General features: G+C 40.5%; 2 protein-coding genes across 4 annotated transcripts in view; one reads left to right on the forward strand and one right to left on the reverse strand.

Annotated features, from left to right (window-relative positions):
• Window positions 1–13248, reverse strand: part of CCDC47 (coiled-coil domain containing 47) — a 46579-nt gene extending 33331 nt beyond the window's left edge. Inside the window, exon 1 of one of the 2 annotated variants that reach the window (XM_036757998.1) lies at window positions 12317–12556. The gene's annotated coding sequence lies outside the window, so the exon portion shown is untranslated. Of the gene's footprint in view, window positions 1–12316; window positions 12557–13227 lie in introns of those variants that run through there. The other variant, XM_036758000.1, reaches the window with a different exon arrangement.
• The window catches only part of DDX42 (DEAD-box helicase 42), a 45292-nt gene continuing 44846 nt past the window's right edge, over window positions 13122–13567 (forward strand). Inside the window, exon 1 of one of the 2 annotated variants that reach the window (XM_036757996.1) lies at window positions 13122–13270. The gene's annotated coding sequence lies outside the window, so the exon portion shown is untranslated. The remainder of the gene's footprint in view (window positions 13271–13567) is intronic. The other variant, XM_036757995.1, reaches the window with a different exon arrangement.

The raw sequence follows: 13567 nt of genomic DNA on the forward strand, positions 1-13567 counted from the left end.
CAAAAGGTCAAGAATATTAAGGGAATTAATGTAAAAAAATGCAAAGGAAGGTGGCCTGGCCATACCAGATCTAAAACTATATTATAAATCATCAAAACTATTTGGCACTGGCTAAGAAATAAAGTGGTGGATCAATGAATAGATTAGGTACGTAAGACACAGCAGTAAATTACTATAGTAATCTACTGTTTGATAAACCCAAAGATTCCAGCTTCTGGAATAAGAACTGAATATTTGACAAAAATTGCTGGGAAAACTGGAAAATAATATGGCAGAAACTAGGCATAGACCAACACCTCACATCATATACCAAGGTAAGGTCAAAATGGGTACATGATTTAGACATAAAGGGTAATACCATAAGGAAATTGGGAGATCAATACCTGGATCTATGGAGAACAGAAGAATTTATGACCCAACAAGAGATAGAGAACATTATGAAATGTAAAATGGCTAATTCTGATTAAAGTAAAAAGGTTTTGTACAAACAAAACCAACACAATCAAAAGGAAAACAGAAAGATGGGAAACAATTTTTACTGCAAAGTGTTTCTGACAAAGGCTTCATTTCTTAAATATATAGAACCTAGTCAAATTTATAAGAATACATGTTATTCCCCAATCGATAAATGGTCAAAGGATATGAACAGGCAGTTTTCAGAAATTAAAGCTATCTACTGTCATGAAGAAATGCTCTAAATCACTACTGATTAGAGAAATGCAAATTAAAACAGCTCTGAGGGCCCACCTCACACCTAGCAGATTGGCTAATATGACAGAAAAGGAAAATGATAAATGTTGGAGAAGATGTGAGAAAACTGGGACACTAAAGCACTGTTGGTGGAGTGGTGAACTGATCCAACCATTCTGGAGAGCAATTTGGAACCATGCCCAAAGAGCTATAAAAATTGTGCATACCCTTTGACCCAGCAATACCACTTCTAGGTCTGTATCCCAAAGAGATCATAAAAATGGGAAAAGGACCCACCTGTACAAAAATATTTATAGCAGCTCTTTATGTGGTGACAAAGAACTGGAAATTTGAGGGGATGCCCCATCAATTAGGGAATGGCTGAACAAGTTGTGGTATATTTAATGCAATGGAACACTACTGTTCTATAAGAAATGATGAGCAGGTAGATTTCAGAAAAACTTGGAAAGACATGAGCTGGTGCTGAGTTAACAGAACTAGAAGAACACTGTACACACTAACAGTAACATTGTGTAAGAATCAATTATGATTGACTTAGCTCTTCTCAGCAATACAATGACCGAAGAGAATTCCACAAGACTCATGATGGAAAATGCTATTCACATCCAAAGAAAGAACTAGGGAATGAATCTGAACACAGATCAAAGCACACTATTTTCACTTTTGGGTTTTTTTTTTTTGGTGGCTTTTGCCTTTTGTTCTGTTTTTTCTTTCACAACATGACTGTGGAAATATGTTTACATGATTACACATTTGTATAACCTTTATCAGACTACTTGCCATCTTGTGGAGGAGGGGATGGGAGGGGGGGAGAAAAAATTTGGACCTCAAAATTTTATAAAAAATGAATGTTGAAAACTATCTTTACATGTAACTGGGAAAAATGACAAACATGGCTCTGACACATGAATATGGAGAGAGAAGTCAGAGAATGAAAATGATGGACCACTATTTCTAATGAAGAGTCATATAAAAATACTTAATGAAATATTAGCAAAGAAGCTAACAGTAACAATTTTACGAGAATTAAGTATACCATCAACAGGATGGATTCGTACTAGGAACGAAGGGTTGTTTCAATATTAGCAAAGCTATAAACATAATAAACTACACTAATTAATGAACATAAAAATCACATGATTATATCAATAGATGCAGAAAAGGCTTTTTACAAAATACAATAGCTTTTTGTTAAAAAAATTAGAAGGGGGGCGGAGCCAAGATGGCAGCTGGTAAGCAGGAACTAGTGTGAGCTCCGTATGGAGTCCCTCCAAAAACCTATAAAAATGGCTCTGAACCAATTCTAGAACGGCAGAACCCACAAAACAGTAGAGGGAAGCAGGGCTCCAGCCCAGGACAGCCTGGATGGTCTCTGGGTGAGGTCTATCCCACACGGAGCTGGGAACGGAGCGGAGCAGAACCCAGCCTGAACGGCGTGGACCATCCAGACCAGAAGCCAGGCGGAGGGGGCCCTAGCGCCCTGAATCAGTGAGCTGCGGCAGTTACCAGACTTCTTAACCCACAAACACCAAAGACTGCGGAGAAGGTTAGTGGGAAAAGCTGCAGGAGTAGAAGGAGTTCGCCGTTCTGCTTCCAGCCCTGGGGGCAGCAGAGGTGGGGCAGCTACAGCTGTTGTTACTTCTGGCTCCAGGCCCACCTGGTGGGAGGAATTAAGTGGCAGATCAGAGCAGGGGTGCACAGCCTGCTGAAGATCTAAGCCCAGTCCGGGTTGGGGGTTGGGGAAGGAGCAGTGCTGGTGTGGCAGAGCTGGCACCTCCCCCCCAAACGTGGAACATAGAACTCTCTAGTCTACAAGCAGTCATACCCCACTGAAAAACTCAAAGGTCAAGTTAGTTGGCTGGGAATATGGCCAGGCAGCGAAAACGCACCCAGATTCAGTCTCAGACTTTGCATTCTTTCTTTGCTGACAAAGAAGACCAAAACATACAGCCTAAAGAAGTCAATAAAGTGCAAGAGCCTACACCAAAAGCCTCCAAGAAAAACATGAACTGGTCCCAGGCCATGGAAGAGCTCAAAAAGGATTTGGAAAAGCAAGTTAGAGAAGTAGAGGAAAAATTGGGAAGAGAAATGAGAAGGATGCAAGAAAACCATGAAAAACAAGTCAATGACTTGCTAAAGGAGACCCAAAAAAAAATACCTAAAAATACACGGAAGAAAACAACACCTTAAAAAACAGACTAACTCAAATGGCAAAAGAGCTCCAAAAAGCCAATGAGGAGAAGAATGCCTTGAATGGCAGAATTAGCCAAATGGAAAAGGAGGTCCAAAAGACCACTGAAGAAAATACCACTTTAAAAATTAGATTAGAGCAAGTGAAAGTTAGTGATTTTATGAGAAATCAAGATATTATAAAACAGAACCAAAGGAATGAAAAAAATGGAAGATAATGTGAAATATCTCATTGGAAAAACCACTGACTTGGAAAATAGATCCAGGAGAGATGATTTAAAAATTATTGGACTACCTGAAAGCCATGATCAAAAAAAGAGCCTAGATATCATCTTTCAAGAAATTATCAAGGAGAACTGCCCTGATATTCTAGAGCCACAGGGCAAAATAGAAATTGAAAGAATCCATCGATCGCCTCCTCAAATAGATCCCAAAAAGTAATCTCCCAGGAATATTGTCACCAAATTCCAGAGCTCTCAGATCAAGGAGAAAATACTGCAAGCAGCCAGAAAGAAACAATTTGAGTATTGTGGAAACCCAATCAGAATAACCCAAGATCTGGCAGCCTCTACATTAAGAGATCGAAGGGCTTGGAATACGATATTCCGGAGGTCAATGGAGCTAGGATTAAAACCTAGAATCACCTACCCAGCAAAACTGAGTATCATGCTCCAAGGCAAAATATGGACTTTCAATAAAATAGGGGACTTTCAAGCTTTCTCAGTGAAAAGACCAGAACTGAATAGAAAATTTGACTTTCAAACACAAGAATCAAGAGAAGCATGAAAAGGTAATCAAGAACAGAACAAGAAAAAGAAATTGCAAGGGACTTACTAAAGGTGAACTGTTTTGTTGACATTCCTACATGGAAAGATGACGGGTATGATTCATGAGACCTCAGTATTAGGGTAGCTGAAGGGAATATGCATACATATATGTTTATGTATATATATGGGTGAATGTGTATTTATGTGTATATCTATGTGTGTATGTGTGTGTATATATATATACACACACACACACACAGAGAGAGAGAGAGAGAGAGAGAGAGAGAGAGAGGGAGAGAGAGAGAGGGAGAGAGCGGACACAGGGTGAGTTGAAGGGAAGATATCTAAAAGAAATAAAATCCAATTAAGGGATGAGAGAGGAACATACTGAGAGAGGGAGATAAGGAGAGATAGAATGGGATGGATTATCTCCCATAAAGTTTGCAAGAGGAAGCAGTTCTGTGGGAGGAGGGGAGAGGGCAGGTGAGGGGGGAATGAGTGAACATTGCTCTCATCAGATTTGGCCTAAGGAGGGAATATCATACATACCCAATTGGGAATCTTACCCCACAGGAAAGAAGAGGGAAGAAGATTAAAAAAAAATGGGGGGGGATGATGGAGGGGAGGGCAGACGGGGGTGGAGGTAGTCAAAAACAAACACTTTGGAAAGGGGACAGGGTCAAGGGAGAAAATTCAATAAAGGGGGATGGGTTGGGAAGGAGCAAAATATAGTTAGTCTTTCACAACATGAGTATTGTGGAAGGGTTATACATAATGATACGCATGTGGCCTATGTTGAATTGCTTGACTTCTTAGGGAGGGTGGGTGGGAAGGGAAGAGGGGAGAGAATTTGGAACTCAAAGTTTTAAAAACAGATGTTCAAAAACAAACAAAAATGTTTTTGCATGCAACAAGAAAAAAAGATACACAGGCAACGGGGCGTAAAAATTTATCTTGCCCTACAAGAAAGGAAGGGAAAAGGGGATGAGAGGGGAGTGGGGTGATAGAGGGGAGGGCTGACTGGGGAACAGGGCAACCAGAATATATGCCATCTTGGTGTGGGGGGGAGGGTAGAAATGGGGAGAAAATTTGTAATCCAAACTCTTGTGAAAATCAATGCTGAAAACTAAATATGTTAAATAAATTAAAAAAAAATTAGAAAGCACAGGAATGACTGGATTGTTCCATATATGATGAATAGTATCCATCCATAGCCGAGAGCTAGCATTAAATACAATGAAGAAACAATAGATGATTTTTCAGTAAGATTGTGCACAGTAAGGCACTGATGTTGATTATCACCATTATTATTTAACAGTCCTAGAAATTCTGGCTATTTTAAGAAAACAAGAAATGGAATAAGCTCAGTAAGCCCAGGCAACTAAGAAATGAAATTATTATATTTTGCAGATGACTTGATAGTTAATCTAGAGAGTCCCTGAGCTCCAACTAAAAATTTATTCAAATAATAAATTCAATAAAGTGTAGAATCTAAACTAGACCCACAAAAATGAGCCTTTCTATATATAATCAACAAAACCCAGCAAAAAAAGAGAAAGAAATTCCACTCAAAATAACTACAGATGGATAAGATATCCACTTATCAAGACACACATAGGAATGTATGTATAAGCCAACAACTATAAAACAATCTTTGCAGAAATAAAGACTTAAATAATTGGAAAAAAATTAATTGCTCATATAATTTAAATCATAGTACTACCTAAATTATTTACAGATTCAACACCAAAACAAACTATCCAAGATTTATTTTATATAACTAAACAAAATTGAAAAGAGAATTCATTTAGAGGAACAAAAGTTCAAATATTCCAAAGTAATAAAAAAAGTGGGAGAAAGGGGGCCTAACAATATAAAATCTTAAGCCATAATACAAAGAAGTAATCAACAAAACTATTTTGTATGGGTAAAACAATAAAAAAGTTAATGAACGGAGCAGATTAGACATACAAAATCCAGATGCCACTGAAAACAGAGTAGTGGTCAATAAACCCAAGGATGTCAATTTTAGGGGGTTAGAACCCACTATTTCAGAAAAAAAATACCAGGAAGAATGGAAAATAGTTTATTAGAAAGCAGGCATAAATCAAGATCTCATACCATCTGCTACATACTCCAAATGAATACGTGACCTACATATGTCAAATAAGTTAGAGGGGAATGGAGATATCTTTTATAACAATCAAAAGAGATCTTAACCAAATCAGTTTTCACAGTAGATATCACAGTAGACAGAATGAACAATTTTGATTACATAAAACTGAAGTTTTGCAAAAGTAACATTGATGCAATTGAGAACTAGAAGGAAACAATCAACTAGGGCAAAAACATTTTTTGTGGCAAATTTCTCTGATATATAAGATATATAGGAAGTTAATACAAATATATATTCCCCCAAAGAGCAAAAGAAAAAATACTACAAAGAAAAAAGGAGCTATTTTTAAAAATGCTCCAAATCAATAATAGTAAGAAAAAATGCACATTAAAACAACTCTGATATCCTACCTTACACCCATCAAAATGGCAAAGATGACAAGAAAGGAAAATAACAATTGTTAGAGCTGCTCTGTGAAGATAGGTATATTTGTGCACTATTGGTAAAACTGGGAAATTGTTAACCATTACAGAAAGAAATTTAGGACTATATTCAAAAAAGTCACTAAACTATGTGTGACCCAGAAATACCACTACTAAGCATATTTCCCAAAGAGTTTTTACAAAGGAGGACTAGAGTCATATGTACAAAAACATTTATACTGATACTTTTGTTGTGTTTAAAGAAACAAAGTGGGTGCCTATCTATTGTAAAATGGCTGAACAAACTGTAGTATACAAAGGTAATGGAGTAGTAAAAGGACAGATTCAGAGAAATGGACAAACTTTTATGATCTAATGAAGAGTGACATGAGCAGAATGAGAACTATTCAATGACAACAACACCATAAAGCAAAATATCTTTTAAATACTCTGATTAATGCAATCGACAATCACAAATCCATTACACTAATATCGAATGATGCTTCCCTCTTCCTGATGAAGAGGTGACAAACTGAAGACAAAGAATAAAACATAGAGAGCTAGATAGGATCAATCAAATACAAATGTTTTGGGGAAAAAACCTTCATTTCTTGTTTTGTTCATTTAGGTAGTTTACATTTTCATAGACATTATCCAATTTCCTTTGAATTCTCAGATTTGCTGAAGCTTAACTGCAGGAAGTCATTTCTAATAATTTTTTAAAATTTCCTCCATTGGGAATTCACTTTATTTTCTATTTTGATTATTTTTCTGTCTCTTTTTCTTGAACAAGTTAACTAATGGTTTAGCAATTATGATGGATCTCTTTTAAAAAATATTTCTGTTGTGTTGATCAGTTCTATGATATTTTCAAGTTTCTTGATTTGTCTGATTTTCAGCACTTCTTTTCTACTTGTTTTGGGATTGCTAATTTATTTTCTAGGTGTCTTTTTTTTAGCTACATGTTTGGTCCATTTTTTTTTCTATTTTGTTAATATAAATTTTATTTTTTTCTATTTTGTTAACAAATTTTTCAGATATATACATATATTTTTTCTTAATGAATGTTTCAGCTGTGTCTATAAGTTTGGGTATACTGCTTCATTGTTATTACTATTTTTAACATAAGTTGTTTCCATGATTTGTTCTTTGACTCAATCTTCAAAATATCATTTCTTGACCTTCATTTAGGTTTGTATCTTTTGCTCATATTTCCTTTACGCTTTTATTATTTTATTATTTGTGGTCTTTAAGGGATACTTTTTATCAAAACTTCCTTTCAACATTTATGATTCCTTTATGTCCCAGGACATTATCAACTGATATAAAGTTACCATGGGATGCCAGGAAATGTGTCTTTTTAAAATACTCCCAATTCAGAAATTGCCAGGTCAGGCAAAAACAGCTTATTTATCAATCCATTCAGCTTTCTATTTTCCTGACGATTGTCTCTCAATCGTCTTTTACAAATATTGTGTTATAACAGTGACACAATAAAAGGAATCTGATGTCCTATCTCATACCCATCAATTTGGCAAAGATGACAAGGGAAAATAACAATTGTTGGAGGTGCCACATGAAGAAAAGTGTATTAATGTACTCCTCAATATCCTTTTGCAAACTGTATAACTTACTTTTCTTTTAAAAAGCTCAGTCCCTATGCCATTTGGCATATATATGATATTTTTTTCATGGCTATGGCATTTTAAAGCATAATGTACTTTCCCTATTTGTCTCTCTTGATTTTATCATTTATTGTTGCCAACTCTTGTTTTTTCAGTGTCACCTAAAACATAAGATTTTGTTCCATCATCTCATTTTCACTCTGTATGTCTTCCCGTGGTTTAAACATGGGTTTTTTGGCATGCAATAAATCACTGGGTTTTGTTAACTTATCCAGTTTTCCATGGCTTTTTTTATTGGGGAATTTAACCCATTCACATTTAGGGTAATAACTGTGTTTTCTTCCAATAGCCAGAAATATAAATACCTTCCTGGTCATCTCTACAACATATTGCCAGCACTCAATAGAGGCATCAGTATCCACGTCCTTCCCCCAGTGGCATTTATGTCTTAATGATTCTATGTTGGGTGAAAAAGATTTCTGGAAAGGTCCAGACTCTCAGCTGGCTTTCTTGTAAGACCCCTTTCCTGCCTTCGTGGGGTCACTTCATGCTTCTGCCAGACCGTTAGCCACACCTTACTTCCTCTTCAATATGTCCCACAATTTTCTTCTTTTATCCTCCCTATCAGTCCAAAGGGAAAGGCAGAAATTTTAAGTCTTTAGTGTCTTTCTATCTCCTCTTCTGAGAATTCTTGTGTAACATCTGATGACCTATAAATATTGATTTGAGGTTTTTAAATCCTGAAATATTAATTCACTTCTTCATGTACTTTCCTTCTGGTTTTTCCCATTCTACATTTTATTCCTTAGATTCTTAAAAGCTCACTGATGTTCTCTTTGCTTTCTCACTGCCACCAAATGTAAATTTCTGTGGCTTTTGTTTTATTTTTTAAAGAAAACCAAACAACAAAAACATTCTTCATCCCACCTTCATGACCTTGTCAAGCCCTGGACACATGAAAATACACATGGCTGCCTTTTTCCTATTTTGCTATGTTAATTTTAATCAGTGATATGCCTCCTCAATTTCACTGTTCCTCTAAAACTCCACACTTCTCAGTAGTCATCCTCACTTTTCCTTCTTCTTTGTCTTTGGAACTCATCTTATTCAAAGGCCTCAGCTTACACTGGTAGTAGAAATCTGCCTGGGAAACTGCCTAAAATTACCCCACCTATGTGTTTGTGGGGTCAACCTGAGCCAGGACAAAGGAAACTGGGAGCTGGGGGAGGCCTGCCTGGAATGACGTTTCCATCTACCCTGGGAGCAGGAATGCCTCTGGGCAACTGAAAGGGGTTAACCCCAATAGCCAGGTATCTGAAGATACTGCAGAAATGAAGATTGCAGTCAAGGAGGTCACATGACTTCCAATCTCCCATCTCCAACTCCCATCTCCAACTGGAGGTCCCATAGACATCTTTAACACATGTCCAAACCTGAATTCATTGCCTTTCCCCAAGGCCTTCCTTGTTTCTAATTTCCCTATTAGTTAATCCTCCCACCATCCTCAGTTGTCACCCTGGATTCCTTACTTTTATTCACCATCCCCCACTTCCCCCATCCAATCAGTTGCAAAATCCTATTGATTCTACCTCTGAAGTATCTCTTGTATGTGTCTTTCTCTCAGGTCTCATTGCTTCACCTCTCCATCATTGCAATAGCAGGCTGATTGGTTTCCCTGCCTCAAGTCTTTCCCCACCACAGTCCATCCTCCACTAAGCTGTCAAACTGACCTTCCTAAATAAAATACCTCGCTGTGTCACCCAACCTTCCCCTCCTACTGCCCACCACTCCCCCGCCCTGGGCCAACTCAAGAAACTCAAGTGGTTCCCTGTCCCCTCTAGTACCAAATATAAAACACTGCTTGGCACTCAAAGCCCTTCATACTTTTCTAGTCTTATTACACTTTACTCCCCTCCACAGACTGTGATCCAGTGATACTGGCCTCCTTACTATTCCTCACAGAAGACACTCCTTCAGAAAGGAGGCATTTTCACTGGCTGTCCTCTCATGTCTGGACTGCTCTCCTCCTTCATCTCTGCCTCCTAGCTTCCCTAGTTTCCTTCAAGTCTCAACTAAAATCCCAGCTTCTAAAAGTCTCTCCTAATTCTCCATTTAATGCTTTCACTCTGTTGATTATCTACAATATACAACTTCCATACCTTGTTTGCATAGCTGCACAACCCCGCCCCCCCATACCACCCCCATCAGACTGTAAGTTGGTTGACAGTGGGGCTGTTTCTTGACATTTTTTATCCCCAGTATTTAATAAATTTAATAAAAGTCAACAGACTGAATGACATGAGCTGTAAGGGCACTTGGACTGACAAGGTGGTAAAATGGTCTTCAATTGTGGGGTTTTTTTGAGAACTTGTGGTGGAGGCTTTAATCTATCTTCTTGTCATTGTTGAGTTTTCCTCATTATGCAGCTTTTTATTTATAATATTTTGCATAACAAGGGGAGAGCTGCCCCTAAGAAACTTGTGGCTGCCAACTTCCAAGGATTCCTCTCCTTATAACCTTCTTTACAGACGAAGAAACTGAGGCTCAATGAAGTTACATTGCCCGGTGTTACACAGATAGTGTCAGAAGAGGAATTTAAATGCAGATCTTCTTGATCAGTGCTCTATCTACTACACCACACTGCCAATATATACACAGCAATTTCTACACATGAGCAGCGCTAATACCCCCAATTTATAGATCAGGAAACTAAGGTTCAGGAGGTAACATGACTTATCCATACTAGTATGTATCAAGTCAGGATATGAACCTAGGTCTCCTGACACCAAATTCATTACCTTTTCTTCTACAAATACTACACTGCCTTTCTCAAAAGTCCAGTGACATATGCTCACATGGGTAAATAGTATCACTTTCTTTGAAATTAACCAAACCAAACTCAAGATTCAGAAAAAAGATACACATGAACATAAATGTCATACTGGGTCAGATAATTTCTTACAGTGAAACCAAGGAATATTATTGGTAAGTATAACTGTATTTGACATCAACTTGTTACCAAGATATTCCTAGTCCACCAGTATGGGTACATAAATTTATCTAATTCTTTATACTTTAAGCTATTAGTTTTTTAAAAGCTTGTCTCTATTTGTTCCAAAACTCCCTTCAAGCCTGAAGAAGTATTTGCTTAGTTCTGATATTCTGTGATTTGCCGAATGTTTGCATTCATTCTATTCCTAACGCGTATGAACATAAACAGCTCATAACATATGAACATAAACAGTGACCTAGCCTTTATCATTCTAGACTGAAGTCAATCGTCCTCAAAAGAAACACTTTGGAAGTCAGTGCTGTCAGACACCCTGGGAACTGGCTTTGAACATTTTTTCTCTAGTACTGTGCATTTAAAAAAAAAAAAGGGAGTATAAGACACAGGATGTCAGCAAAATTCTCTCAAAATTCTTTGGGTTAAAATTAGCCATGACATTTGGGTATTTAGTTCCCACACAACATCTTAGCAGCACCTGTCACCTCAGCTCTCAAGCAATTACCACTACATCCCTGACAAGCAAGACACACAACAGACTGTCAGGATAGGCAAAAGAGGATGAAAGATAGGGAAAGAAGTAGGTCAAGTGCATCAACAAGTTTGGATTATCTCCCTAAGCTCAAACAGCCTTTTCTCCAGGATATTAAGTCAGTACTTAGAAGCACTGAGCAGAGGAAGAAAACAGCACGAGCTTTCAAATCCCATGTCCTGATTCAGAAACCTAAAGCTCAAAGTGACCTTGGGAGATTTTCTAGGACACTCCTCCAAGTATTACCAAAGCTAAATTACCGCTGGTAGGTAAGATCTGGTGTTCCCTTAACCTCCTCGGGCCTCAGTTTCCTCATAAATAAAACAGTGGCGTTGGTCTTGATCATAAGACCGTAAATCTAGAGCTGGAAGGTAACTCCGAAGCCACCTAGTGCAACATCCTCTTTTTACAGATGAGGAAACTGGCGGTCAGATAAGTGAAGGAAGAAACTAGCCCAAGGGCACACACAGGCAGTGCCAAGGAATGGGATCTGAACTCAGGTGTGTGCTACCATCAGAGCCAGTGCCCTGTTCGGCCGTACCTCGACGCCTCTCCCCTGGGTTCCTTCCAGTTCTAAAGTTACGGACTGTGGTACGTGCTTTCCCAACCTCTTATGATCCACCGGGGAGACCTGGGTGAACTTTGTCTTACTTCGTCCTCACGGGGCTCTGGAGAGACAGGCTCAGCATCCCCCTTTATAGAAAAAGGGGGCCGAAAACCGTTGAAATCTCGGGGAAGGAGCCGGGGAGTGGGAGGGGGTGTATGTATCGAAATCAGAGGCTACCAACAGAACATAGAGAGGAGAAGGAGGAGGTGGAGGAAAGGGGCAGGAGGGAGAAGCCAAGACCACCACCAGCCTAGGCCCCGAGGCTTGGTCCACCCACATCCCTCGACCAGGTCCATGCGCACCAACCGTCAGGCGCTGCCTGCTCCCTCCCTTCCCTACCTGCACTGAAAGCTAAAGGAGGGAAGCTGCGGCCGTCGCCGTCCCTACGACTTCGTCCCGGTGACCTCTCCTGTTGTCTTCTCCACAGCCGCGGCAAGAGCCACTCCTCCGGCCGAAGCCCCCCAAGAGGTAATGCGCGGAGGCAGGCCCCGGCACTCCGTCACTGCCGGCCGGCCAGGTCTCGCACGCACGCAAGCACGCATTCACGCAAGCAGTCGCCGCGGCGCTCTCCTTTTACGTAAGTTGCGTAATTATGCGCCTGCGCTCATGCGGCCAAAGACTGTGGGGTTACGGCCCTCGCCCTAGGTTCTGAGAGGGAGGGGCGAAGGTTAAACATGTTCCTCCCCTCTACTGTTCGTGAAGTGTAGGGGAACCTACTTCAAGCTTAAGGGTATCACGTGGCCGTCCGCACGCGCGAGCGGTCAGGGAATGGGAAATTCGATCTCGTACCTACGTATTAACATGGGGTGGAAATTTGTTTTTTTAATCTTTTGACTAGACTAGGAAGAACTTGGCTCATTCTCCAGAACTGGATCTACCTGATCCTTCTTTTAGGGTATATAAAGAATTTTTTGGCCAAGACTGCCTCTCCTCCCAGACCCCCATCTTCCTCCCCTGAGTGTACAGACGGGTAAAATAATGACCAGAGGCACACTTGAACAGCTCCAGTCCTCATCCGGGCAACGAGCAGCGAGGTACAAGGGCAAACGCTCACAACCTCTTCAAGCTTTTCTTCTCTCCTTCGCAGGGCCTTAGGCTCCGCCCCTCTCCCGGCGTCCCCTTCATTGCGCATGTCACATTACGTACTGCCTTCCCCCTCCCCCTCCCAGCAACCGGCTAAGCGGCTGCTGTGACTAGAGGCGGAGAACGACTAGCACCTATCGGGACGGGGGAACGGAGACCTAGCGCACCTAATTCGGAGCGGCGGGGCTCGTCTGTGGCTGCGGCGTCTCGGTAGGCCTCTTCGGGCTAGGGGAGCGGGGAGGGGTCCAGAGTGCTGGGCCGGCCACTCCTAGGGCACCTGGAGACGGCCGTGTGGCCTAGTGTAGGCCCGGGGACCTCGATCTCCCTTAACAAAGAGTCGGCCCAAGCCTTCTGGACCGAGGCAGAGGCTGAGAGAACCCCGAGGGCCCCGTTGGCTGGGTAGCTCGAGGGCACGGTCCGATCCCGGGAGTGAGGGGGGGAGGGGGCGGGCTGAGCAAGGGTCCCGCCCCTGGCGCTCGCTCTGCGATCGCGGCTTCTGCGTCGTCC

This window comes from Trichosurus vulpecula, chromosome 4, assembly GCF_011100635.1.
Source record: "Trichosurus vulpecula isolate mTriVul1 chromosome 4, mTriVul1.pri, whole genome shotgun sequence".
Taxonomy (NCBI): domain Eukaryota; kingdom Metazoa; phylum Chordata; class Mammalia; order Diprotodontia; family Phalangeridae; genus Trichosurus; species Trichosurus vulpecula.